We start from the raw sequence: 27,501 nt of genomic DNA, 5'->3' as shown, positions 1-27,501 counted from the left end.
TTATTCGGGTATGATATTTTTCAATTGCAATTACTAGTAACTTTGGTGTCCAAATTGCAATATGGATTCTGGGAACCTATTCGGAAAAGATGTTTTAACTGAAAGTAGATTTTTAGTTCTGGTCTGAACCTAAAAAGGCCTATAACAGTAATTTAGTAATTTGCTTGTTTAGGAATATTTCTTAAGCAGGTATTTCAAATCCCACGAAATTTTTCCAACCGGTACGAAACAGTTCTATAAACTTACCATTAATAAATTGTACTTTAATTCCTATTATTCCTTCGCGAGAAATGGAACTCCAATATCCAAGATAATGTGAATACTGTAATTGGGTTGTAAGGCCAATTCGTTTTTTAGGGCAGGATCTACTTCGTGGGACACTGCCTTTTCTAAATCTCTTCCTAAGGTTCTTCTTGAAAGTGGTCTTATATCAGGGTTCAATTCACCCATGAAATAGCGGAAACCAGGAGCTGCAATAATGTAAAAAATTTAAAAGTCCGTCACTCCGAGTGTGAACCAATTGTGAACCTACTTTCAGTTTCACTAAGAGGGTGACCTCTTAAAGCAATATAATCCAATACAGCTTTTCTGTATTTTTTGTATCAGCCTCCATTAGTTGACGAGCGTCTTTTGTTTCCAAAAAAATTTACCACTGTCTTGGGAGCAATTTTAGTGCATATTTCCTCACTACTTGGAACCATTTCGGTTTCCTTTTTTCCCGATTTTTTCGAAACTATTTTCTGATCCGGATGAACCCGCTGTTTTAGAACATCAAATCATTTACTCATAAAACCAGCGAAGAATAGCAAAATTCTTTTCCTAACACGTAGGTGTTATGCAGAGATAATGTAGAAAGGTGTTTACAGGCGATATGCCTAGGACTGTTCACGAGCCGAGCTGAGCGAGCTTTTTAAAAGCTCGGCTCGGCTCGAGTCAAAAAAACGGCGGCTCGGCTCGACTCGAGCCGAGCTGGGTCTTGGCTCGGCTTGAGCTCGGCTCGGCTCGATTATTTTCGAGCCGAGCCGAGCTGGCTCGGTTAACAAATATGTGTATGTTTAAGAAAAATTGCTACTATGAACTTTCAAAATAGAGGATTTATTAAACGTGGAAAATATAGTTAGCAAAGTTTTTTCAGCTGTAAATGGCATTATTTTACACTGGGTTCTTCTCTCTTATCCAAAATTTTGTGCAAATGCACTGACGTATAGTTTCGGGACACAAAGACTGCCGGCGTGGTGAAAGCAAGTCAGGCCCAGAAGAAAACAGGCGTTCTACTGGAACCCCAGTGCCCGCCACTGAAAAAAAATCTCGCGCCATTTTCGATAATGAAGGATAGTCACTTGCATGTCCCTTAACGCGTGCAATAAATAGAATAACTTGTAATAAACAGCGATACCGTGGCACCAATTAGAGCGTAAAATTGCAAACTGTGTGTACCTTCCACCATTCTAAAGCACCACCTTTTAATGTTGAAGGGTTCACCGTTGGTTCTACCAGGTACCTTTCAAGCTCATCCTTTTTATCAGCTTTGCTTAGTTTTTTTTTAAGTCTTAGAAATAAATCGGATGAATCTGTGTTTCTTTCTTCATCTTCGAACGTCCCAGCATCTGATTTATTGTAATTATCTTTCCAATACGAGGTCACCTGACTTGTTACATCAAATAAAACGGTGAAACCTACTATTTAAATTTCCCGTTAGTAAGTACCTTTTGTATTGGTTGACAACTTGTTTTTGGAACCCTGCTAATCTAAACCACTCCATTTTGCATCTTGGATCAAGTACTTAATGAAAACATATGAAATTCAAATTGTATAGTAATTATTAACCTAAAATTATTTCGATTCGTAACCTTACCAGTTCCAACAACATATACTAGACCGTCTGAAGAAGGGTAGTATTTATCGAGTTTCTCATATGCCTTGTAAGCAGCATTTCTCAGCCACTCAGGATAAACCATTCCAGTTTTAGGATCTTTTCCTTTCAAACCTCGTTTAGCATCAAGTTTATAATTTTCAAGGTGCTCGAATAATTGAACGTATACTAGCGCACAAAATGATATCGTGGGAAATGCTTGTGAAGAAAGTAACTCAGTCATCTCCAGAAATGGCTAAAAGTAGAATAAACCAACTCTTCACTTTTGGAAAGAAGATGAAACAAATTAACCGCAGCTTAAGTTAGGAGATCCAATTTATCTCCTTACCTTCAGCAGATCCATCATCTTTTGTACTACGATCCACTCATCTTCACTCAAAATCCATGAAAGCAAATCCGCTTCTGTACGAAGAGTACACTCGATGGCCTTCCGATATGCAAAATAATATCTTACTATTAGCAACAAAGTGTGTTGTAAAGAATTAACTGTCAAACATGCCTTGCGTAACTCCATGGCTCGTTCCATCATGGAGTAACTTGAGTTCCACCTGGTGGAGACATCCAGGATAAGTTCCTTGCGTTTAATATTAAGTGCGTCACACTGACGATGAAATTGTTCCCTACGTTGCGGCGAAGCTCGAATAAACTTAATTGCCTTCTTCAGCTGAGGTAATGTGAAGTGAGAAAAAATTTATTAAAAAGATAAAAAACGCAAAGCGTAATTGGTGAATTGCCTTTGTCAAGACTGGAATACTCGAGCTGTCCGCTCTCTCTTCATTGCAAGAGTAAGCATCATCATGTGCAGATTTATCCTTTAAAGTTTCTAGAGCATCTTGACAGCATAAATTCATAATATGTGCCAAACAACGAACTCGAAAGTTAGAAGCGTCAAACTCAAAACCCTTTTTTTCATGGCGAAGATGTAAAAAGGTCGACGCACTTGTTAATTACAAATAAAGGACGAATGAATCAGGTTATGTGATACCTTTTCAAGCATACGGTTCTGAAAATGTTGGAAAAAAGTATCCATGTTTGACGCGTTATCTGACGTCACCGAAAGGATTTTTGGAAGCAAATCGAAGTCTTCAAGAACAACCATTAAAGTATGTGCAAGATTTGCTCCAGAGTGAGGACTTTCCAAAATTGTCAGATCTAGAGGGACACTAAAAATTTCCCAGGATTCTGTAACACCTTGTACTATTACTCCTTGAAAAGCAAACTGGTTAGAAGATGTCCAGCAATCCACAATAAATAAAAGTTTTCCTGGAAGACTCTACAAAAGAGTATAACTAAAAGTAGTATATGTAAATAATATATATTGTAGTACCTTGAGTAGTGCCACCATTTTATTCTTCTCCAATGAATATCTTGAAGAAAGATCACGTCGAATTGTGTGACGCGAAGGAATAGAAATATCTGGCTTCAGCAATGATAACAACCTCCGAAAAGAGGTTTCTTCAACCACACTAAATGGCTGGTCAGTAAGGAGTACAAATTCAAGAATTAATTTTCTAACATTTTCCGAGGTCAAGACCTAAAAAAAACAGGTATATAATAAATAACATTGGTTGACTGAGAACGTGTCTTGTGGGAGTGTGGCCTTGGCGAACTCACCGGGATTGGCTGACTATCATCACTTCTCACGAACCTCTTAATTGACTGTTGACCATCTTCTGGTCTTTCTCTTTCAGGGTTTATTTGTTGTTGATGCGCACTTTCTAGGTGACGTTTCAATGTAGACGTCGCGCCTGATGATTGCTTTTTGTAAGCTTTCCTATGTGAACAATGAACTTTTGGTTTCCCTAATTCGTAACCCACCGAATTGTACAATATAAAAATATTGAGAAAATAAATCTATATTTATTTTCACATACTTTTATACATAACACGTACATCCCATAGACGCGAGTTAGAGAGTAGCTAGAAACCTAAATACTTTTCGCGAAACGCGACAAACTAATTGAGTCTTTAAAATAATATCTCAGCGGCTTCCATTAATCGGAAATTATGTCTGACAATATGTGTACTTACCTGCAATGTTTGCAAACATATTGGTAATGATCACCCTCTTTCGATAAACTAAAATGTTTGTGGACATCGGATAAAAGTTTTCGTTTCTGTTTTGATTCGAAACACGCAGTTTGTGAACCTGATGATTCGCTGTTTTCACTTCCTTCCCTATCCACCTCCAAATTACCATTTAAGTCTCCTGACTCCATTCGTTTGTTGTTTAAATATTTCTTAAATGACCGGAGATGAGCTTGAAATATTTCACATTTAACTGCGAGCTGAAGAGTAAAGTGGCCTGCGTAGGACTTGAGAATGAACGACTCGAAAAACCTAACCCGTGTTTAGGACTGCATTGGGTTAGTAAGCATAGCTCGGTGAAAAGTGAAGAAATCGTTACATTCCCACGGTTAGAGGCGAGAGAAAGGAAATTTTCCCACGATTTATTTCATGTATAAATACAACGGACCGCTATATTTGCTGACGGGAGTGAGACGTTATTGGTTTTTCAGCCAATGAAATTAACAAGCCAACAGATGGAGTCACTTTCTGGTGACTATAGAGCTCATGTTAAATTCTGCCTCCAAAAGGGCGAATGGGCAGAGTTTAATGTCACCCTCCCCGTAACCGATATTACTCTATTGGTTTAGAGAAATAAAATAAAAAAAAACTATTTCAGTGACTTAGCTCGCGAGCCGGCTCGCGAGTCGGCTCGGCTCGATGTCTGTCAGCTCGGCTCGGCTCGACGAAAAAAAAGCTCGCTCGTTAATTAATCGAGCCGCGACTTTGTCGGCTCGGCTCGGCTCGAACTCGGCTCGCTCGTCACGAGCCCGAGCTGGCTCGAGCTCGTGAACAGTCCTAGATATGCCTAGTAAAGAAAACAATTCACAATGTTTCACGTTGCATATATTTAATTCAATTCCGTCAAACATCGCAAGGTTTAATGCAACTCCTTTAGTAATTAATCTACTCTGTATACACTTTAAATATTATCACTGCATAACACGTGCGATTTAGGATTAGTAAAACATCATAAAGAAAAACCCATGAAGAGTGTAAAAATATTTAGGCGTTCTACAGTGTACTTGGACTTGATCTCGTTTACAATTAAAATTTGAGGATTTAAAATGTTTATAAAAGCATTTGATTATTCAGTATTTGGTTTCGAAACATTTTCCGATGCCTATAATTTCGAGAAATGATATGACTATTTTTGTCTATAGTATGATATGGATTTGTCACAAAACACAGGGAGTCCGTTCATAAGGTACGTCACACAAGTATAGATGGACGAAAAACATGCAGTTGACCCAGCGACTCCAACCCTCATACTACTTTTGTAATATTTAAGTGTCCATATTTAAAGGCTTGATAATTTAGAGAAGATATAGGAACTCGGGAGGGGGCTTGATTACTTCAACACATTTGTCAACTACCGTAGTTTAGGAATGCCCACACTTAAAAACCCTGGTATCTTGTAGGATATACATATAAAACTGTTAACAGCCTAAGCGTAAATTTAACTTACCTGTAAATGTCTTGTAAAATTGTATAAAGCGTTTCCATTGCTTCCGATTATAGGCCTACAACAGTGAAAACATTTGAGTACCGCTTATCCGTATCGATTTTTCACTCCTTTTTCCTCTGAAATAATTGCGTGCCCCATATACTCATAATGTGAACTTAGAGTTCTTCCAAGGGTTGAGGTCAAGTAGTCGAAATGAGGATACTTTTCGGTTCGGACCACTTCATTGTCTTGCTGGTCTTGTAGCTCTTGCGACCGGGTGTTCCAACTTTCGCTTATTTCCATGCTAACGTTCTGTTCATGATCACTTTGTAATTGGTTATTAATTCAGGGATCATCTTCCGAAGCTGTAGGTATATTATTTGTATCCGTAACTCCACCCGTAAAGTTTTGCTGATTTTGGATTTCAGAGGAACTTGAAGCTGAACTTTTTGTTTCAGAAACCGACACTGCCGCGAAAAGGTGTGAACCGTGTGATCGCGACTTACAATTTGGCACCTTCAATACCTTGCCTTTTTCGTTGTTCCTGAAAGTCAATTTCGAAACGTCTTTGTTTCGATTACTCTCTACTTTAGTTTTACCACCCCTAGTTTTAGCCATTATTAACAAGTTTAAATTCGATTTATTCCGTTACTTTCCGAAAGGCGAAATTTCATTACTCAAAACTATAAGCGCGAGAGATTTGTACGTGACCGTTGAAAACTTGCGACCTCTGTCTTATTTTTGAGAAATATAATTTAACACGATGAACTCATAGCACGCTAGTGCTAAGCTACTAGCGCTGCCGCCAAGAGAGTGAACCTTGGGAATTGAAACTAAAAGTTAAAAAGTCTAAAAGCGTGGGAAAATAATAAAACCGAACATTTCTAACTTTGTTCCTATGCTACTTTTTCCACTCTCTAAAAATATTATACCATAAACAACGCTCAACGTCCAATCATAGCGTAGAGTCAAGGTATAGGCTTTACATGGATAATTTGGGTATTTTCATATGTCTATTATTACAGTTACAGTAGGCAAAGAAAGACCCAAAGTGAATAGTTTTGAAATCGTCCTTAAGTCTAAAACCAATATATTTTATTTTTGCGAGGAAGTGTTCAAAGGTTTTCCCTTCCAATTTCATCGCTAAAAAAAGGAAAAGTGATTACTATATAGTTTTTAACAATCAAACGAGTGATCAGCCGGGACAACATTGGATTAGCTTGGGTGTCAAAGCTAATAAAAAAGGGGGGAAAGCGATTTTTTTCGATAGTTTTGGGTTAGGACCCGAATCGTACAATTTGAAAATACATCATCTAGCGCGTCAGTTTCAAATACAAAATAAACAAATTCAAGACTTTAGATCTTCAACATGTGGACTATACTCAATTGATTTCATTCATAAAATGCACAAAGGGTGGAGTCTGAAACGGATTATTAAATCCTATACAACATATCCTGTTTTAAACGATATTCTAGTTTGTTATTACGTTTATAAAATACTAAAAAGTTTTAAATGTTTTAAAAAAAATACCGTAAAGCGTCGTTGATTACTAGATTTTGTTATAAGAACCATCTACTCTATCGCTTCGAATTCATTCGGGAAAAATGCATTACATCGTTACATACACACGTTTTGAGGGGAGAAATGAATTCCAGTACATGGTAATCTATTGTCTTCAAATGCCATGTATGTTTACCATTTACTTCGAACATGAAACGAGTGAGAAAGGAAAAATTGCTCGAATAACGAAACAAAGACCTCCATTTGATGAGAAGATGATTCGGACGAGGGATTTTGAGTACGGAGACCAGGAAGAAATAATTGCAAAAATTATTTACCCCGCAAGTACCATCATTCTCGAAAATATCGGAGATGGAGAAATTTTCAGTCGTTTGGGTCATGGACTTAATGCAACCGTAGCTGAAACACTCAAAATGCCCAGCCCACCATAACTTCTGGAGGAAAAGGCGAAATTGCACGTGGATAATTACTTACTTTGGGGGATGCGACAAATGAATGACATTAAAACCCCGGACAGCTTTTACCACGAACATTTATCTTTAGTTTTAAAGTAAAAAAAAATTTGTAATTCATATTCCAAAATAAACAAATTTGATGAAAATATTTTTGTCTTTATTTAACACATTACAAGTTTTAAGGATAATTAATATTAAAGGAAAAGTTCAGGGTACCTAACATTAGGCCTCAAATTAACGGCCTCGTTTAGAATATATCGAAATGATTCATAAAAAAGTTATAATTTCCCTAATTACGATTAAAATCCAATTAATTAACCCAAAAATTGAAGAGAGCAGCCGCGCCATTTTTTAAAGTCACGTGAAAAACTCGCACACACGCCGTTATTGGCCAAATGGCTAGCGAATAGGAAAGTTAGATTTCTCTACTGCAGACGACGATATTTATTGATATATTCAAGGTTGACTTTCAGCATATCCCACTAGATCACGCACATCACGACGCAAGCTGCTCGCGCTATAGAAGCCCGTTCAATCGGCCAAAAAGTGCAACTTTTTGGATTCTTGGCGAGAAATTCGAAGTCAGCGAAAATTAACATTAAGTTCAATGGGATGAGGTAGGTTTTTTGGCCAGATCCTCTGTCCTATTAATCGAAATGACCTGAAATTTCAATGAGACGTGTGTTTTGACGTATTTTATTAATCTTAGAAGGATTCAAGCTTCTAGAGTGGATAGCTTTTTAAAAAAAATTATTTTCATAGCCAATATGATGGGTTCAGTGCTAAGACTGAATATATCTTCAGATCTACTGGTCCAAATGTCCTGAAATCTTAATGAGAGGTGTGTTACAATCGTTTCTATTATATTAAAAAGGATTCAAGCTTTTAGAGTGGATAATTATTTCAACAAAAATTAATTTCTTATGTCATAATTGTAAATTAAGAACTCAATGCACTATATCTTTGGATCTACTGGCCCAAATGTCCTGAAAATTGAATGAGAGGTGTGTTAAAATAATTTAACTTTCACTCCCTTTCTAAGATTAAACGTATTGCTTAAACATTACGCTAAAAATCTTAGAATTAAACAAAATTAAAACACATCTGTTTTGGGGAAGTTCAGAAGAACCCCTGTTTTTCTGCCAAAAGCACTTTATTATGTAAACGCAATTTTAGTTAAAAAATGTATTTATTGCAAATATCACATATTTTACAAAAACCAAAAATTAAGCATAGAAAAATCATGATTAAGAAACTAACCGAAAAGGGTTGGTGAAAAGTATCATAATACCAGTTGCAGTTGGTAAAAAACAAAGATTTAGTGGAGAGATAGTTTTAAATTATAATTAATTGTCAAAGAGGTCCAAAAAAAAAAACTTCCTCGCAGCGATCCTATGCTTGTTCAAAGACATTCTGAAGCTTCTTGAGTGGTGCTTGATCTTAGTTTTGAAGCTTTGTTTTAGCATTTGTCAACTTTTCATATTTTGACGATATACTTTATATTTTAATCGATTAATCTTTTAAATGCCCCGCCCAACAAGTAAGGATAACAATTAAAAATCGCCAAGGGTTTTCGAGACATCTGCCCCTCTGCATGTTTACAAATCATAGGAAATTGGTTCAAGAGGTCTATGATTTATAATCTATTAATCCCCAAAAGGCAAGTTTTGGACAAGTAGAATGGGGCTGGTTTTTTATCGCGGAAAAAGGTTGTAAGTACTTAATTTACAATTGTGACATGGGATATTAATTTTTTTTAAATATAATCGATTGTAACATACCTCTAATTAAATTTTCGGGACATTTGGGCCATTAGATCCAAAGATATAGTGCAATAAGTACTTAGTTTAAAATTATGACATTGGAACTAAATTTTTATTAATATAATTATCCACTATTAAAGCTTGAATCCTATTTAATATAATATAATAGATTGTAACACACCTCTCATTAAAATTTCAGGACATTTGGACCAGTAGATCTGAAGATATATTTAGTCTTAGCACTGAACCCATCATTTTGGCTATGAAGATAATTTTTTTAAAAAACCTATCCACTCGAGAAGCTTGAATCCCTTTTAGAATAATAAAACACGTCAAAAGACACGTCTAATTAAAATTTCAGGTAATTTCGATCAATAGGACAGAGGATCTGGTCAAAAAACCTACCTCCTCCCATAGAACTTAATGTTAGTTTTCGCTGACTTCGAATTTCCCGCCAAGAACCCAAAAGTTGCACTTTTTGGCCGATTGAACGGGCTTCTATAGCGCGAGCAGCTTACGTCGTGATGCGCGTGATCGAGTGGGCTATGCTGAAAGTCAACCTTGAATATATCAATAAATATCGTCGTCTGCAGTAGAGAAATCTAACTTTCCTATTCGCTAGCCATTTGGCCAATAACGGCGTGTGTGCGAGTTTATCACGTGACTTTAAAAAATGGCGCGGCTGCTGTATTCAATTTTTGGGTCAATTAATTGGATTTTAATCGTAATTTGGGAAATTTTAATTTTTTTATTAATCATTTCGATATCTTCTAAACGAGGCTGTTAATTTAAGGTCTAATGTTAGGTACCCTGAACTTTTCCTTTAAGTGGTTCATCCCCGATCTTTACATCATAAAAAAAACGGGGGACGCTTTTTATTAGATTCTCGTATGAATTTAAATTCGTTATTTTCCAGTTGAGCCGAAACCGTTCATCCCTCTGGCAGTCATTTCGAGAGACTTGAGGGAAGAAAATAAGGTTATACTCCAATATAAAGTTGTTTTCAAAACGCGTAGTTTTACCTCACATACTAACAAAACAGGGGACACAATAACTTCACAAATGAGTTGAGCAATACGATCTCCCTTCTCAACGATAAACATCTCGTTTGAATGATTAAATAAGATAACCCCAACGTTACCAGTATAATCTCGATCTATAACTCCACCTCCGATGGAAATTGAGTTTTTCAACGCTAAACCCGAACGTCCGGCTGAAAAATTTAATTAACTTTAAAAATACACCCCTTTTTAGGATGATGGTTCGGGAATTAAAACCATACCAATGCGGACGTAGCAATTTGAAGGAGCACGTATTTGAAGATCTGTTTCTATCAACATAGTTGATTGAGCAGGAATTTCATAATTTCGAGGAGAATACAAATCAAGTCCGGCTGAATTTGCAGACCCTCTAGTTGGAATAATCGCTTCTTGAGAGAGCTTAACAACTTCCAACGTATTCATTTCAACGTTTGTAGTGTAAATACAAATTTTCCCATTTTCTCGAGTAGGATGGTATTTATACATAATCGTGAGATAAATTTTCTTATGTCTTGTATTCCCAGAGGGGTTTTTTTCTTTTTAAATCACATCCCCTCCTCTAATACTTATAACCTACATTTTAGTTTTTATAGGTCAGGAAATCAAACGTGTCCATTTTAACACCCCCCCCCCGATCTTTACGTCATAAAAAACGGGAACACCATAGAAAATACATAGTATGGGTTCCCTATGGGAAATAACATGGTGGTACTCTGGAAAACTCCATAGGTTTAACATGGTGGTTCTTGGGTTAGGACCCCCCTTTTCTCACTACTCCAGTTTCGTACAGTCATCAACCGACGAAGCTAGTTTCAGTTTCAGTCAGTCGATATCAAACGAAGAAGCCGGTTTTATGCCAACACCTACTCAAGAAAATCAAGAGAATGAAACTGAAAGATGTCTCGTTACTGTTTCCGATACTGAAACCAAAATCCACCAAGATAATGGACATGCGACGAGCAATACCCATAATATTACTGAAAATCGTGGACAATTATCTTCACTTCCTATTTTAAAAGGATATCGTATTGTTGAAATAGGTCATATAATATCTGAAATTCGGTCACTGGAAACTCAAACTTACAAGAAGAACCAAAAATGTTTTTTTGAATTTGAAAACGAGACTCGTATTGGTCTTATATCAACTTTGAACTTTGAATGCAAATATGAGTAAACCAACGTACTTGAAAAGAGAGCAGGAACTGGGAGAGGTAATTATTTTTATCACACATTTTGTAAAACAGTAATCGAGTTACGAAAGTGATACCATTAGTTGTAGAATATCAATACCACTTTCACCCTTTGTTTAGTTTTGGGAAAATGTTCTTGCCTGAGAAATGTCTGAGACTGGCAAAGTGGAAAAGGAGTTGGCAATACATAATGGAGACGTTTCTGAGGATGGAATTCCGTATGTCACAGTTATAGTTGATGGCGGGTGGTCTCATCGAAGCCACGGGCATCGTTATTCCGCGAAATGTGGTGTGGCCTGCATTATTGGTGCGAGAACGAAAGGGCTGCTATTTATCGCAATGAGAAGTAAATACTGTTGCATATGCTCCATGAATAGCGAAAATAAAGAAATACCAAAACATAAGTGTTTCAAGAATTTGTACGGATCATCTCCTGCTATGGAAAGTGACATCCTAATCGAAGGCTTTAACAAAAGCGAGGCCATGCACGGCATACAATACAGAACCATTATCGGTGATGGTGATTCCTAGGTTTATATTAAACTTCAAGAAAATGTATCATACGCCCACAAAATTAAAAAAAGTGAATGCGCGAACCACGTAGTTAGAAACTACCGGAAAAAGATATATGCTCTCGCAAAACAAGCTGTCTATAAAACAGCTCTTTCGCAGCCGAGGATTGTAAGACTTGGTAAGGGTATGAGATCCGCGATCAAGCATGTATCCCAAGAAATGAAAAAATATATAAATAAAACAGAGGGCTGCGAGAATGAAGAGTTAAATTTGGTGAAAGTGTATAAAAAGTACGCCGAGCTACTTAGAAAAGATATTCGAAATGTGCACAATCACGTGTTTGGTCGACATCAGGACCTTCGGGAATATTTTTGTACCAAGAAAGGCCCTAACCGTACTTGTCTCCTAAGCAAAGCTCTCGAAATGAAATTACTAGAATCGTCACAAAGAGTTCAGGACTTGGCTTTCTCTTTATTGGATGACGAAACCAATAACTTGGCAGAAAACTACATGTCATTGGTTGCAAAGACTGTTGGCGGAAAACAGATATGTTATAATAGAAGGGTATCGTATTTTACGAGATGCATCGCAGCCGGACTGCAATTTCAGATGGGCCGAAGGCGGCACGCGGAAGCCATAAGGACTTTCACGAACCGAAGTCCCTCGACAACGGTCAAAGAACATGTTTCTAGGTCACAAAATCAAAAGATTTGGAAAAGAAAATGCTTGTTGAAACAGCTGGAAGCCACGAAAGATAAGAAGAATCACGTGGATACTCGCGACGAGAAAAATTATGGCGAAAGTTCTGAGAAGCCCGATATGACGGAAGAGGACATGAATCGACGAGAAATTGAGGTTTTGAATGAAGTAAGTGTATCTGTGGAAGAACAAGGTGAAATTCAAAAGCGTACATCTAAACAAAGTGACAGTGAAGAGTGGAAACTTCAACGCTCTAGAAGGATTACGGCATCCAACTTCGGTACCATTTGTAAGAGGCGCATTGTAAAAAATATCTTGTACCCTAAACCTTTCACAAACTCCGCTGTTCAGTGGGGCAAAGCTAAAGAAAAAGTGGCCATAAGAGATTACGAACGGATGCGCGACACTACCGTGACGAACTGCGGCATATTTATTGACTTAGAACGAGGATACCTCGGAGCCTCTCCCGATGGACTTGTAGGAAATGATGGTCTTCTGGAAGTAAAGTGCCCCAACTCAGCTAGATTTTTGAATCCACTCGATGCCCCTAAATCTCTGTCTTCGTTCTGTTCCCAAAATATTGAAGGAACACTGAAACTAAAACGTAACCATAATTACTATTATCAAGTCCAAGCGCAGCTGCATATATCGAACAGAAAATATTGCGATTTCATTATCTGGACTACCAAAGGAATGGAAATAGAAAGAATTTTACCGGACCCTTTGTTTTGGAGCAAAATTTTGCCAAAATTGGACTCTTTCTATAAAGAATGTATGCTCCCAGAAATCATAGACCCTCGTTTCACACGCTCTCGGGAAATACGTGAGCCGGCTTCCGTAAAATTAGCTATAGATAAACGTGCATCAAAACAAAAATCTTCCAGTCAAAGTGTAAAAGTAAATAAGAACAAGACGGCCCAATGGCTCGTAATAGTAGCCATATCGTACGAGTGAATAGCCCCTCTATACCCTACCCTAATGAGTGGATAACCCCTCTATACCTTGCCCTAATGAGTGAATAGCGCTATCTTTTTCAATGCTTAAATGATTTACCGTGCATAAAATCAGAGTGAATAGCACCTCGATCCCCTACTCTCTAAACAGTGATTAAATTATAAACGTATAAATTTACTTATGCTTTAATTCTAATATTCCGGCGAATCGAAGAACAGATAGTTTTTAGTGATAATCCCCTCGATGAGCTTACAACATAGACTTATGCCGAATTTGCCGATGCACACTTATCGCATCTTATAAATTTCTAACAAGGACTTATGCCCAGAAACTTTTGAAAGAGAAAGTTTATTTATAGTGATTACGCATTTTAGTGATTATCCCCTCGAATTACCTTTAGTAATGCTAAATGATCAAACGCATAACGCTCATTTAGCACTATGTTAGCTCTATCTAAACCCACATTTGAATTAACCGCCAAAACGTTCCAGTCAAACATAACATAGATGACGATAGCTACCGAACGAGAACGAAACACATGAGCGCGGTAGGTAACGGGGAAAATCGTTATCTATTTAATTAGCACATACATAAAAAGAAAATAAATATAAAAACCCCAAACATACAAATTCATAAGTATCCGACCCCACAGATAAAAATTCAAAAGTATCCGACCCCACAGATAAAAATTCAAAAGTATCCGACCCCACAGATAAAAATTCAAAAGTATCCGACCCCACAGATAAAAATTCAAAAGTATCCGACCCCACAGAAAAACATTCAAAAGTATCCGACCCCACAGATAAAAATTCAAAAGTATCCGACCCCACAGATTAAGAGGTACCCCACCCCACATCACCCCGACATTTTAGAGATAAAAGTAAATGATAAAAAACTCGAGGTTTCTATCAAGTCTCTGTGGTTTAGTGGTTAGAATGTTTGTCTACTGCGCCAGCGTCCCGGGTTCGATTCCCGGGTCTGACCTGAAAAAATTTTAATTAAAATTAAATCTCTAACCGAGCCCAGTAACCCTATGGGTGGGTTGTGGTAATATAAAGTTTCTTTTAAGCTAAAATCTGACGATAACGAAAGCGAAAACTCCGGCCACGACTACTACTAGTACTACTACTACGGCTCGGGTCAAACTAAGAGCCTATCGTATACTACGATATGGCTAAAAAGAGACAACCGCTTTCCGACATCACTCAGTCTCCGAAAAAAGGAAACTTCATCCATAATCAGAAACAGGGTGAAGAAGTATTGCTATTTTTTTTTGGTTAAAACATTTTATGAATAAATTGAAAAAGTCAGAAGTCCATAACCTTCCTGCGTGATGGACTCCCGACACCTGAAAAAATGGATCCCTCAAAGTGCTGTGTCTGTTTGTTTTTTCTCTTTTTTTTGTCAAATACCTATTAAAATAAGTAGTGTAGTACTTCCAATAACTATATAGTAAATGAGCACCTTCCTTTTGGAATTGAAAAAAACATTTTTTCCATGGCCGTTTATCGGCAAAACTAAGGCGCTCACCAACTATATATGGTTAGGTCTAGTCTTCGACTCTTTGCCAGGTTCTTGTCTTTGTCCGTTTCTTGAACGTAAATTGCTGCATTCATGCTATTGAAAGAACCCCATCTTTTGAAATTGACCGCCTATAGCTTTTACTAAGTGCCACAATGGGGGTGAATGGGGAACCAGGTGTTTATATTTCTTCAACCCCCCCAAATAGCCGCGGGGAAGAGTTGAGTTTCAGAGACATCTATGCTGTTTCAAATGTACTTTAGCAAAACGATTTTTGCGACACTAGCTGTTTGAAGAGCAACTACATAACCTTTTACTTACCCCTTAAACAGATTCCGTAGACTTGTACACAAACAGATGTTATAGTTTAGACTCGTGTAAAAATTTAATTACCTATAATTGGTAATTATCTTTAATTGCTTATTTTGTTTAATTAAATTTAATCTGTACTTCGCAACTAAATTAGTTGGACGCGCAAAAGTTATAATGTCAATTAAGCTAGCTAATTGCCCTACCAATTTGATTATCCGCAGTAAAACGACGTAAGTCCTAGAATGACTTTCTTTATTACTTAACCCAAGCAAAAAAGTCTTAAGTTTTATGCTTTATAAAATAAACTATTGGATGGATCATCTTGAAATTTTTACCACATATTAAGGGCCCGGATTTTAGTTCAGTAGAAAAAATCAAAACAATCAACTTAATACGAAAAAAGTTAAATCCAATCCAAAAACCTTTCTTATACATTAGAGCCGTCATCAGGTCTTATCTAAGGGAGCTACCGCTCCCTTAGAATACAAGGTCTGTAGTGTTACAATTGTAACAATACGTCTTTTAAAAAGGCACAAATGCTGTAAAAAACCATTGTAATAATGGTCGGCCAATTTTTAAACACCCCTTACCTTAAACTTTGGACAAAATAAGGAACACATAAAGGTTTCTTTGGGAATAACTTTGAAGAAGGTCCGAGTTGTCTGTGGATCCGAGAAAAAAGGCCGTAGTTAAAAGTAATCGTCGTTACGTAGCAGTTAGGATCGAATTTAATTAGTCTCGTCTCTTAGCAAAATGCCAGTGTATTCAAACCAGGGCAAATTGAGCATGATGTTTACGAGGATTACCTAAGTCGGCAAAACCTTTGCGTGAACTAATTGAAGCCAATCCATTATTTTTTAGAAAGGTACTGTTCTCTGACGAGGCTATTTAGGGATGGTACCTTAAACCTTCATAACGTGCATTTTTGGGAGGGCATTCTTGGAAACCAAATTATCGGACCCTTTTTCTTGATAAGAAAATCTCTGAATGCATTTAATTGGACTTCCTGCGTCATGAGTTCGTTGCTTGAAAAGTTATTGCAAGACATGGGCAGATGAAGAGTGTCTGCACCACAATGGTAATCACATTGAACATTTACGTTGACGTTGATGTGTACCAAACAGATTAGACGTTGTAATTTGATGCCCAAATTCCAAGATAACCACCACTTGACTGGTATGCTAGGTGATATTTCAGAAGAAGAAAATTTATTGAATTAGGGATAGCGAGAGCAGGCTAGCGATGTGGCTTAGTTATGGGCTAGAGGCCCTGGTTTTGTTGGCAACATTATTACATTGAATGTTGCCAGATTAAATTGTTGCTGGTGAACTATGTTAATGATATATTAAAATTTAAATTGAAAAGTTACATTTTGACACATTCCTTACCCTAAAATTTTGTATTTGGAGCCTATTAATGCATTATAGTGATAATGTAATTAATTTTAGTGTTAAATAGGAAAACATTTAGGCTGAAAGAACAACTCGCGTATTTTGTTATTTCAGTTAAGGGTTATCTATAGTTACCCAAAAAACCTGTTGTTTTCGATTGATTTCACGTTAAATATGATTATTTAGTTGAAATTAACGGCTTATCTTCTTTTATTAGTGTTATTGCAGTTTATTATAGAGTTTGAATAGGAAATTCTCCTAAACTGCAAACTTTAGAGTAGTGACTGTTTGACTCTTGCGGAACAATGACTATTTTGCCCCAAAACTTTTAAATATCGCGCCTTTTCAATGGCTCTCTTTTCAAAATGGGAAAAATGCTTTTAAATGACAATTTAATTAATCGTAAGAATTAAACAGGAAAATGGAGGCTGGGTGAAGGATAAGTGTACTTTTAATTTTAATTTGTTAGTTTAATTATATTACCCAAAACATTCGAGTTTTGGGTTAATTTCACATTAATTATACTTGATTAAGTTTAATTTAACGGCTTATCTTGTTTATCTAGTGTGGATTTAGTTTATAATACAAGTTTCAATAAAATATTAACTTTAATTGCAATTACCCTAAAATTTTAATGTTTGCGCTTTTGATGTATTTTAACGATCATTATTATGATCATTAATTTGAAAGTGAAATAGGAAACTACTGTGGCTGTACGAAAACCTTGTGATGTTTTAATCTTAATTTGAGCGTGGTTCGTTAAAAGGGATTAAGCTTAAAATTTATTTGAATTTTTTACCCTAATTGCAATGTTTAGTGCAGTTTAATATTTTTTCGACATATTCAGTTTTTAACCCTAAACTTTTGAATTTCGCGGCAATTAATGTACTTAAAAGATAGTTTAAATGAACTTAAGTGTGAAAAAGAAAATATTGGGCTTTACCAATGGCTTGGGTAGTTTTAATCTTAATTGAAGAGTTTATTTAAAAGTTATTTGAGCTTTTATCCAAAAAAATGTATATTTTGGTTTAATTTCACGTTAATTATATTTAATTGATTTAAAATTAACGCAGGACTGTGTTTTGGCAGTGTACATTTAGGTTATAAAATGAGTTTAAATGTCTACTTCACCTTATATGCAATTTTTAGTGGAGTTTTCAATTCTCATTTTACGCTAAGTTTTGAATTTCCTGCCTATTAAGTTACTTTGGAGATAATTTAAATTAGCTTAAGTGTGAAAGAGAAAACATGGGGCTTTACCAACGGCTAGGGTAGATACAATCTTAATCAAGAACATCATTTAAGAGTTTTCTGAGACTGAGTTTTCATCCAAAAAAAGTATATTTTGGTTTAATTTCACGTTAATTACACTTAATTGCGTTGAAATTAACTTGTCGTCAGTGTTCATTAAGCTTATAAATTGACATTCAACAATTAATTCACCTTAATTCTAATGTTTAGAGGAGTTTTTATTACTTCCAACACATTGCGTTCAACTTTATCATATCCTGTGCTAGGTTTGTGAAAACATAAAGATTATCTATACAATATGTTAATGAATGATGTTATTCTATAGTTTAGCTTGAATACCTGTAACTAAATCAAATACCTATACAATTCATAGCAATTTAAACCAATAAACAAACGGCAATGTGGACCGTTGAAAATGGCAAACAACGTAACCCTCCGTTTCCAACGTGGTTACATTGAGAGAATCTGTGATGTAAACATGAAAATTATTGCCTAATTAAATTATATAACGACACTGTCCTCCTGGATTAACCAGCAAAACTGTTACTTATGAATTAAACAATCCACTGCTGGTAACAAATAGTTTATAAAATGATAACGTAACATTACAGTATGACTGATTCAATAGGATCAAAATTGTTTTAACGAATAATCTGGTCCTCTACAATGGTTTAGTTTCAGGAATTTTACAAGACACCTTCACAATTAGTAGCATTTTAGTGAGATTAGCAAACAATGAAACCGTTTATACCTGTCCTCAAATGAGAATGTTGAATTAACTGCGCTAACGTAAACACCACAATTTTATCTGCTGTAGGGAAAACACACTGTAGCATGAATCGAAGCAGACTGCGTATTTTGTAATTCCAAAACAGAGGCACAGAGCTGGAAATTAGCTTTCTTATAATCTTTAATAGGAAAGACACTATAACCACTATATTACATAGACAAACTAAAATAAAACTTAAGCCTTGGCCGTAAAGAACGTGGAAAAGCTTACTTTAAATGATATAAAAACCTCTATTAACTGTAATTATTTACTTGAATTACTTTTCTAGACGAAAATTCGACCTTATAACGACGTATTTGTTTCTAAGGGTGTTATAGTTAGTTAGAAAATCCAAATAATGTTCTTCAAGCTCGACAAAATATTAAACAAGCGTCGACTGCTCAAAAACAAGTTCAACCATGGAGCCTGTATCTTCTTAAAATCATAGCCTCCATGATCACGCGACTCGCGGACGCAGGCTGCTCGCGCTATAGGTTCAACTTCCACAGAATGAATCAAACTGAAAATGTCAACTTAACTTGTTATCAGGCACAAAGCTAGGCCCTCCCTTGTTCTCAATCAGGTTGAAAATTGAAGAAATGGGTATCAGCGCTCTAACAGGTTAACCTGACGTTTAACTCAAGAGCCGTACTTCCGTAATTAACTAAAATTAACATACTTAGACTTAATTGTTTTTGATGACACTTGCAAAAGGCACACCCTGAATACTTAAATGTTAAATTAAGAGTATTCCGAAAAGTAACTTCGCTCTAGTTTTTCAGTTAGAGGTGGTTAAATATCACGAAAAACCCCATGTTAATCTACATAGGAAAATTGGTAAAAGCATGTGAATTTTGCTTTAACGTTACAAAAGAGTATCAAGTCATATTTACAAGGGCCTACCGGCCCTGTAGAATAATGGTCGGTATGTCTCGGGAATTTTAGTATCGCCTACTTAATGAGCTGAACTATTCTTGCCAACTTCCATGGCTCCGGGAATATGCCATTCTCTATAGTCTCGTTGACTATCTTTGCTATATACTTAGCCGTCAAGATTCCCGTGTTCTTAATGATTGCCGGGGGAAGATGCTCGGGTCCTTCTCCCCGATTGTTCTTTATTCCATCTATAAGACGTAGGACTTCTTTCTCAGTCGTAGTTTGAAATGAGTTTAGAGTGCTAGTCTGATCGCGCAGGTCGGGAGTTGGTATTTTGACTATCCCATTTTGCCTTATTTGGGCTCCTATGATTTCATCAACAGTTTGAAGTGCGTGTTCATTACTTCCGCTATTTTCTGTGGCGTCACATGTACCTCTCCGTGTTTCTGGAGTTCTGTTATGGGTTTGCTTCTTTTATTTTCCATGTATGGCTTTAGGGTTTTCCAGAGAGCCTGCGACCTATTTCCTTTAGTATTTTTGATCTTATTTATGAAGTGGGTCTTTTTTTGTTTCGGATTGTTTTATTGACAAGGTTTCTTTGTTGGGCGTAGCATTGGCGGTAGTGCTCCGTGCGGTTGCTAGCTTTCGATTTAGTTTTGTATATATCCCTTAAGTGCATCATGTATTTGATTCTTGCGTCAATTCATGGCGCGTTCTTTACTATTATGTATTTTCTACCTTTAGGCGCATGTTTGTCCAGTGTTTCCTTTAGTATTGTATAAAGATTATTTATTTTCTGGTGGGTCGTAGCGTTATCTGGCATATTATTTAGGCGGTCATTTAATTCCGTGACGTAGGACATAGGATTTAGTTTATTTAATTGTCTTATCTCTTGAACTCTTTGATTAGCTTGGGGCATTTTCTTTTCCTCGTTATCATTGTCAGGTCGTGGTCCGAGATGCTCATTCTTATTATTTTTGTGGAAATTATTCTATTGGGTATGTTCGTATATATATGGTCTATTAATGTCTGCGAGGTGAGAGTAATTCTGGTCGGTTGTTCTATAAGTTGCTTAAATTCCGCAAGGGTCGTTATTAATAGCTTCGTTTTTGGCTCTGGTTTTGGTTTCATCGTATCGCAGTTGGTGTCACCCAGTAATATCATCTCAGCTCCAAACTTGTCGGTTATTTCTTGTATATGACTTCTCAAGTCGTATATTGTTGCTTCATGCTTTGCACTTGGAGGGATATATATTATGCCGACGATGAATTTTGGGGCCTTTGGATCTATGACTATTGTCCATAGAGCCTCCAATGAAGAGTCTTCCATTTGTTCTGCCAGTGGTGTATATTTTTCTATTTTTAGAAAGTCCTTATGATATAGGCATAAGCCTCCACCTCTTTTTGTGCCTCTGTCGATTCGCAAGAGATTCCAGCCCTCTATTCGGTATATTAAATCTGGTGCCTCGTTTTTGATCCACGTTTCTGTTATTCCCATTATTCCAATATCATGGTTCTCGAGAATCACTCTTAAATCGTCTAGCTTCTGCCCTATTCCTCTCACATTTCAGTGTCCAATTCTAAGTCCTTTAGGGTAGTGTGAGTTCGGTGTTCCGGGGATTTGTCATTGTTGGTTGAAATTGCTTGTATTTGCCTCCTTATTTTCCTGTCTGTCTGCTGTCTTCCGTTGAGTAATGTATCTTCGTGCCCTAATCCCTTGCGGCCATGTGTGCTTGCTTTGTATCCTTTCCTGGTCGCATCTTCTTGTATTAATTATGAATGGGGCGCTCCACTCAGTTTCTTCTTGTTGCTGAATGTCTATTATATTTATTCCAATGGTGTTCAGGTGTTCTGTTATATCTTCAGGTGTTGTTCCCGGTTCGAAGTTTGATACCACATACTTGATAGATGGATTAGCGCTTTTTATGCTAACTTGTTCTTCTTTTTGTCCCCAGATTTTCGTGTCTTTATTACGTTTGCTCGTCAGGTGTGCACATGTTATACCAGCTGGCCATAATTCCGTTTGCAGCATATCTCTGGGACGCGCTCTTGTTATTATAACAAATGCTCGGTTGGAGAGTTCCTGATTTTTTGACTTTCTCACGTCATTTCAATTCCATGTTTCGTCAAGTAGTTCCGGATTGTGTCTTCCTGCGTATCCATCTCACATCCGCTGATAAAATAGGTTGAGTGTTCACCTATTGATTTTAATCTGCATTGCGTATACACTTCTGTCCTTGCTGGTTCCTTGCCATTAATTGGTTGCTTCTGTTTATTGTTGTCATTCTTTTTCGATGCTAGTGTTTGTCTACTTGTTTTTGTCGTTACTTTTGTCCAAGGTTGCTCCGGTTCCACTCGTGTCTTGGGCATGTTTTGCTGATCTGGATTGAGGGACTCTTCCTCTTCGTCACTATCTTGTTCCTCAGCGTTGCTATCACCCCTTGGCCTTATGTCGTCATGATTGTCCACCTTTTTTATTGTGGTTTGGAAGGTATCATTGAATATCTCCGTTAATGCTTATAGTTGGACTTCTAAGCGTTGCAAGTCTTGTCGTGTTTGTTTTTCATTTTTCCTATTTGCGTCCACTGCTTCGGTAATGTCACGAATTTCTAGCTTCGTCTCCTTCAGTGGGTATTTCGCTAGTAATTCCCCTACTGATTCATTGTGACTTATGCTATCGTTTAGTTTTATACCCAATGCCTTTAACTCCTCCTTCAAGTTCTTATATTCTTTCTTTATTTTGTCTATCTCTTTTCTTTGTGCTTCGACCAATGTGGTCTGTGTCTCCAGTTCCTTATTAGGCCTTTGTCCATGTATTATTTCTCTGCAGGCTTTACAGGAGTAGAATCTTTGTGCTTGTAGGTGGTAGTAGATTAGTCATATACCGCATGTTACCATAGTTTGCTTGCTTGTTCTTTCATCTTTCCTTGCGTATAGGCATTCCTCCGTCAGGCAGTGCACCATTATGGCCAAGGCCTTCTTCCATCCTGATATTTTGAGCAGACGACTTTGGAGTGAAATTTCCGTGCGACCGTTCAGTGCGAAAAAAGTATGTAAATTAGTCAAGCAAAGGAACTTTTTGAGCAAGAACGGGACTTGGCCAAACAACTCGCGGTCTCATTTCGAACTGAATTCGAAACTGAGAAAACAAGTTTAGATTTGAGCATCAAAAATCTTCAAGAAGAACTAAATCTTGCCAAGAAACGTTTTGCGCAAGAACAGGCGTCGAACCAACTTGTACTTTTTACGTCGGTCTCGCCGGCGTTGGTGGCGTACATCCAATCAGCGAGCGTCTCTGGCTCACGTGCGAATGTTGTCTGCCTTCTATATTAAAATAGCGCCTGTTTGTAGCAAAGTAGAACGATTAGCTCACGCAGTTAATTAAATAGTTTCACCAGTCCGATATGGTATAGTGGCTAGGATATCTGGCTCACACCCAGAAGGCCCGGGTTCGATTCCCGGTATCGGAGCGAGTGCTTTTGTACCGGTTTTGAAAAATAGACTTAAGGATATAGGTTTTTGAATAGAATTAAGACTTGGTTAAGCTAGTCCGATATGGTCTAGTGGCTAGGATATCTGGCTTTCACCCAGAAGGCCCGGGTTCGATTCCCGGTATCAAGGCGAGTGGTTTTGTACCGCTTTTAAAGAATAAATTTAAAGACACATTTATAGGATTAATATCTAGGGTTTCTCAAACCAGTCCGATATGGTCTAGTGGCTAGGATATCTGGCTCTCACCCAGAAGGCCCGGGTTCGATTCCCGGTATCGGAGACTGTGCTTTGTACCGCTTTTAAAGAATAAATTTAAAGATACATTTATAGGAATAATATCTAGGGTTTCCTCAATCCAGTCCGATATGGTCTAGTGGCTAGGATATCTGGCTTTCACCCAGAAGGCCCGGGTTCGATTCCCGGTATCAAGGCGAGTGGTTTTGTACCGCTTTTAAAGAATAAATTTAAAGACACATTTATAGGATTAATATCTAGGGTTTCTCAAACCAGTCCGATATGGTCTAGTGGCTAGGATATCTGGCTCTCACCCAGAAGGCCCGGGTTCGATTCCCGGTATCGGAGACTGTGCTTTGTACCGGTTTTAAAGAATAAATTTAAAGATACATTTATAGGAATAATATCTAGGGTTTCCTCAATCCAGTCCGATATGGTCTAGTGGCTAGGATATCTGGCTCTAACCCAGAAGGCCCGGGTTCGATTCCCGGTATCAAGGCGAGTGGTTTTGTACCGCTTTTAAAGAATAAATTTAAAGACACATTTATAGGATTAATATCTAGGGTTTCTCAAACCAGTCCGATATGGTCTAGTGGCTAGGATATCTGGCTCTCACCCAGAAGGCCCGGGTTCGATTCCCGGTATCAAGGCGAGTGGTTTTGTACCGCTTTTAAAGAATAAATTTAAAGACACATTTATAGGATTAATATCTAGGGTTTCTCAAACCAGTCCGATATGGTCTAGTGGCTAGGATATCTGGCTCTCACCCAGAAGGCCCGGGTTCGATTCCCGGTATCGGAGACTGTGCTTTGTACCGCTTTTAAAGAAAATATTTAAAGATACATTTATAGGAATAATATCTAGGGTTTCCTCAAACCAGTCTGATATGGTCTAGTGGCTAGGATATCTGGCTCTCACCCAGAAGGCCCGGGTTCGATTCCCGGTATCGGAGACTGTGCGTTGTACCGCTTTTAAAGAATAAATTTAAAGATACATTTATAGGAATAATATCTAGGGTTTCCTCAAACCAGTCTGATATGGTCTAGTGGCTAGGATATCTGTCTCTCACCCAGAAGGCCCGGGTTCGATTCCCGGTATCGGAGACTGTGCGTTGTACCGCTTTTAAAGAATAAATTTAAAGATACATTTATAGGAATAATATCTAGGGTTTCCTCAAACCAGTCTGATATGGTCTTGTGGCTAGGATATCTGGCTCTCACCCGGAAGGCCCGGGTTCGATTCCCGGTATCGGAGCTTGTGCTTTTGTACCGGTTTAGAAGAATAGACTTAAGGATAAAGGTTTTTGAATAGAATTAAGACTTGGTTATGCAAGTCGGACATAGTCTAGTGGGTAGGATATCTGGCTTTCACCCAGAAGGCCCGGGTTCGATTCCCGGTGTCAGATAAAGTGCTTTTGTAAAGTTTTAAAGAATAAATTTAAAGACACATTTATAGGAATAATATCTAGGGTTGCTCAAACCAGTCCGATATGGTCTGCTGGCTAGGATATCTGGCTCTCACCCAGAAGGCCAGGGTTCAATTCCCGGTATAGAAGCGAGTGCTTTTGTACCAGTTTTGAAGAATAGACTTAAGGATATAGGTTTATGAATAGAATTAAAACGTGGTTAAGGAAGACCGATAAGGTCTTGCGGCTAGGATATCTGGCTTTTACCCAGAAGGTTCGGGTTCGATTCCCGGTATCAGAGACTGTGCTTTGTACCGCTTTTAAAGAATAAATTTAAAGATACATTTATAGGAATAATATCTAGGGTTTCCTCAAACCAGTCTGATATGGTCTAGTGGCTAGGATATCTGGCTCTCACCCCGAAGGCCCGGGTTCGATTCCCGGTATCGGAGACTGTGCGTTGTACCGCTTTTAAAGAATAAATTTAAAGATACATTTATAGGAATAATATCTAGGGTTTCCTCAAACCAGTCTGATATGGTCTAGTGGCTAGGATATCTGTCTCTCACCCAGAAGGCCCGGGTTCGATTCCCGGTATCGGAGCTTGTGCTTTTGTACCGGTTTAGAAGAATAGACTTAAGGATAAAGGTTTTTGAATAGAATTAAGACTTGGTTATGCAAGTCGGACATAGTCTAGTGGCTAGGATATCTGGCTTTCACCCAGAAGGCCCGGGTTCGATTCCCGGTGTCAGATACAGTGCTTTTGTAAAGTTTTAAAGAATAGATTTAAAGACACATTTATAGGAATAATATCTAGGGTTGCTCAAACCAGTCCGATATGGTCTGCTGGCTAGGATATCTGGCTCTCACCCAGAAGGCCAGGGTTCAATTCCCGGTATAGAAGCGAGTGCTTTTGTACCAGTTTTGAAGAATAGACTTAAGGATATAGGTTTATGAATAGAATTAAAACGTGGTTAAGGAAGACCGATAAGGTCTTGCGGCTAGGATATCTGGCTTTTACCCAGAAGGTTCGGGTTCGATTCCCGGTATCAGAGACTGTGCTTTGTACCGCTTTTAAAGAATAAATTTAAAGATACATTTATAGGAATAATATCTAGGGTTTCCTCAAACCAGTCTGATATGGTCTAGTGGCTAGGATATCTGGCTCTCACCCCGAAGGCCCGGGTTCGATTCCCGGTATCGGAGACTGTGCGTTGTACCGCTTTTAAAGAATAAATTTAAAGATACATTTATAGGAATAATATCTAGGGTTTCCTCAAACCAGTCTGATATGGTCTAGTGGCTAGGATATCTGTCTCTCACCCAGAAGGCCCGGGTTCGATTCCCGGTATCGGAGCTTGTGCTTTTGTACCGGTTTAGAAGAATAGACTTAAGGATAAAGGTTTTTGAATAGAATTAAGACTTGGTTATGCAAGTCGGATATAGTCTAGTGGCTAGGATATCTGGCTCTCACCCAGAAGGCCCGGGTTCGATTCCCGGTATCGGAGACTGTGCTTTGTACCGGTTTTAAAGAATAAATTTAAAGATACATTTATAGGAATAATATCTAGGGTTTCCTCAATCCAGTCCGATATGGTCTAGTGGCTAGGATATCTGGCTCTAACCCAGAAGGCCCGGGTTCGATTCCCGGTATCAAGGCGAGTGGTTTTGTACCGCTTTTAAAGAATAAATTTAAAGACACATTTATAGGATTAATATCTAGGGTTTCTCAAACCAGTCCGATATGGTCTAGTGGCTAGGATATCTGGCTCTCACCCAGAAGGCCCGGGTTCGATTCCCGGTATCAAGGCGAGTGGTTTTGTACCGCTTTTAAAGAATAAATTTAAAGACACATTTATAGGATTAATATCTAGGGTTTCTCAAACCAGTCCGATATGGTCTAGTGGCTAGGATATCTGGCTCTCACCCAGAAGGCCCGGGTTCGATTCCCGGTATCGGAGACTGTGCTTTGTACCGCTTTTAAAGAAAATATTTAAAGATACATTTATAGGAATAATATCTAGGGTTTCCTCAAACCAGTCTGATATGGTCTAGTGGCTAGGATATCTGGCTCTCACCCAGAAGGCCCGGGTTCGATTCCCGGTATCGGAGACTGTGCGTTGTACCGCTTTTAAAGAATAAATTTAAAGATACATTTATAGGAATAATATCTAGGGTTTCCTCAAACCAGTCTGATATGGTCTAGTGGCTAGGATATCTGTCTCTCACCCAGAAGGCCCGGGTTCGATTCCCGGTATCGGAGACTGTGCGTTGTACCGCTTTTAAAGAATAAATTTAAAGATACATTTATAGGAATAATATCTAGGGTTTCCTCAAACCAGTCTGATATGGTCTTGTGGCTAGGATATCTGGCTCTCACCCGGAAGGCCCGGGTTCGATTCCCGGTATCGGAGCTTGTGCTTTTGTACCGGTTTAGAAGAATAGACTTAAGGATAAAGGTTTTTGAATAGAATTAAGACTTGGTTATGCAAGTCGGACATAGTCTAGTGGGTAGGATATCTGGCTTTCACCCAGAAGGCCCGGGTTCGATTCCCGGTGTCAGATAAAGTGCTTTTGTAAAGTTTTAAAGAATAAATTTAAAGACACATTTATAGGAATAATATCTAGGGTTTCCTCAAACCAGTCTGATATGGTCTAGTGGCTAGGATATCTGTCTCTCACCCAGAAGGCCCGGGTTCGATTCCCGGTATCGGAGACTGTGCGTTGT

At 37.9% G+C, this 27,501-nt stretch overlaps 20 non-coding genes and 1 pseudogene across 21 annotated transcripts; 20 read left to right on the top strand and 1 right to left on the bottom strand.

The window, feature by feature from the left end:
* Positions 1-10,032: 10,032 nt before the first annotated feature.
* On the bottom strand, positions 10,033-10,681 carry LOC149622780 (uncharacterized; annotated as a pseudogene). Its single transcript, XR_016374966.1, has 2 exons — positions 10,410-10,681; positions 10,033-10,340 (listed from the first exon to the last, which is right to left on the bottom strand). The product of XR_016374966.1 is annotated as an uncharacterized LOC149622780 (transcript).
* Positions 10,682-23,040: 12,359 nt separating this feature from the next.
* On the top strand, positions 23,041-23,112 carry TRNAV-CAC (transfer RNA valine (anticodon CAC)). Its single transcript has one exon. It is a non-coding gene; the product is annotated as a tRNA-Val (tRNA).
* A 230-nt stretch (positions 23,113-23,342) lies between these two features.
* Positions 23,343-23,414, top strand: TRNAE-CUC (transfer RNA glutamic acid (anticodon CUC)). The gene has a single exon. It is a non-coding gene; the product is annotated as a tRNA-Glu (tRNA).
* A 230-nt stretch (positions 23,415-23,644) lies between these two features.
* Positions 23,645-23,716, top strand: TRNAE-CUC (transfer RNA glutamic acid (anticodon CUC)). The gene has a single exon. It is a non-coding gene; the product is annotated as a tRNA-Glu (tRNA).
* Positions 23,717-23,947: 231 nt separating this feature from the next.
* TRNAE-CUC (transfer RNA glutamic acid (anticodon CUC)) lies at positions 23,948-24,018 on the top strand. The gene has a single exon. It is a non-coding gene; the product is annotated as a tRNA-Glu (tRNA).
* A 79-nt stretch (positions 24,019-24,097) lies between these two features.
* On the top strand, positions 24,098-24,169 carry TRNAE-CUC (transfer RNA glutamic acid (anticodon CUC)). Its single transcript has one exon. It is a non-coding gene; the product is annotated as a tRNA-Glu (tRNA).
* Positions 24,170-24,248: 79 nt separating this feature from the next.
* On the top strand, positions 24,249-24,320 carry TRNAE-CUC (transfer RNA glutamic acid (anticodon CUC)). The gene has a single exon. It is a non-coding gene; the product is annotated as a tRNA-Glu (tRNA).
* A 79-nt stretch (positions 24,321-24,399) lies between these two features.
* TRNAE-CUC (transfer RNA glutamic acid (anticodon CUC)) lies at positions 24,400-24,471 on the top strand. Its single transcript has one exon. It is a non-coding gene; the product is annotated as a tRNA-Glu (tRNA).
* A 230-nt stretch (positions 24,472-24,701) lies between these two features.
* Positions 24,702-24,773, top strand: TRNAE-UUC (transfer RNA glutamic acid (anticodon UUC)). The gene has a single exon. It is a non-coding gene; the product is annotated as a tRNA-Glu (tRNA).
* Positions 24,774-25,153: 380 nt separating this feature from the next.
* Positions 25,154-25,225, top strand: TRNAE-CUC (transfer RNA glutamic acid (anticodon CUC)). Its single transcript has one exon. It is a non-coding gene; the product is annotated as a tRNA-Glu (tRNA).
* Positions 25,226-25,304: 79 nt separating this feature from the next.
* TRNAE-CUC (transfer RNA glutamic acid (anticodon CUC)) lies at positions 25,305-25,376 on the top strand. Its single transcript has one exon. It is a non-coding gene; the product is annotated as a tRNA-Glu (tRNA).
* A 79-nt stretch (positions 25,377-25,455) lies between these two features.
* On the top strand, positions 25,456-25,527 carry TRNAE-UUC (transfer RNA glutamic acid (anticodon UUC)). The gene has a single exon. It is a non-coding gene; the product is annotated as a tRNA-Glu (tRNA).
* Positions 25,528-25,907: 380 nt separating this feature from the next.
* On the top strand, positions 25,908-25,979 carry TRNAE-CUC (transfer RNA glutamic acid (anticodon CUC)). Its single transcript has one exon. It is a non-coding gene; the product is annotated as a tRNA-Glu (tRNA).
* A 79-nt stretch (positions 25,980-26,058) lies between these two features.
* TRNAE-CUC (transfer RNA glutamic acid (anticodon CUC)) lies at positions 26,059-26,130 on the top strand. Its single transcript has one exon. It is a non-coding gene; the product is annotated as a tRNA-Glu (tRNA).
* Positions 26,131-26,209: 79 nt separating this feature from the next.
* Positions 26,210-26,281, top strand: TRNAE-CUC (transfer RNA glutamic acid (anticodon CUC)). Its single transcript has one exon. It is a non-coding gene; the product is annotated as a tRNA-Glu (tRNA).
* A 231-nt stretch (positions 26,282-26,512) lies between these two features.
* Positions 26,513-26,583, top strand: TRNAE-CUC (transfer RNA glutamic acid (anticodon CUC)). The gene has a single exon. It is a non-coding gene; the product is annotated as a tRNA-Glu (tRNA).
* Positions 26,584-26,662: 79 nt separating this feature from the next.
* On the top strand, positions 26,663-26,734 carry TRNAE-CUC (transfer RNA glutamic acid (anticodon CUC)). The gene has a single exon. It is a non-coding gene; the product is annotated as a tRNA-Glu (tRNA).
* Positions 26,735-26,813: 79 nt separating this feature from the next.
* TRNAE-CUC (transfer RNA glutamic acid (anticodon CUC)) lies at positions 26,814-26,885 on the top strand. Its single transcript has one exon. It is a non-coding gene; the product is annotated as a tRNA-Glu (tRNA).
* A 79-nt stretch (positions 26,886-26,964) lies between these two features.
* Positions 26,965-27,036, top strand: TRNAE-CUC (transfer RNA glutamic acid (anticodon CUC)). The gene has a single exon. It is a non-coding gene; the product is annotated as a tRNA-Glu (tRNA).
* A 230-nt stretch (positions 27,037-27,266) lies between these two features.
* On the top strand, positions 27,267-27,338 carry TRNAE-UUC (transfer RNA glutamic acid (anticodon UUC)). The gene has a single exon. It is a non-coding gene; the product is annotated as a tRNA-Glu (tRNA).
* Positions 27,339-27,417: 79 nt separating this feature from the next.
* Positions 27,418-27,489, top strand: TRNAE-CUC (transfer RNA glutamic acid (anticodon CUC)). The gene has a single exon. It is a non-coding gene; the product is annotated as a tRNA-Glu (tRNA).
* Positions 27,490-27,501: the final 12 nt, after the last annotated feature.

The sequence above is a fragment of the Phalangium opilio genome, unplaced genomic scaffold, assembly GCF_054372755.1.
Source record: "Phalangium opilio isolate 3A_F unplaced genomic scaffold, DU_Popi_V2 ptg000118l_1, whole genome shotgun sequence".
In the NCBI taxonomy this organism is placed as follows: domain Eukaryota; kingdom Metazoa; phylum Arthropoda; class Arachnida; order Opiliones; family Phalangiidae; genus Phalangium; species Phalangium opilio.
This window is presented reverse-complemented; position numbering and strand designations above follow the sequence as displayed.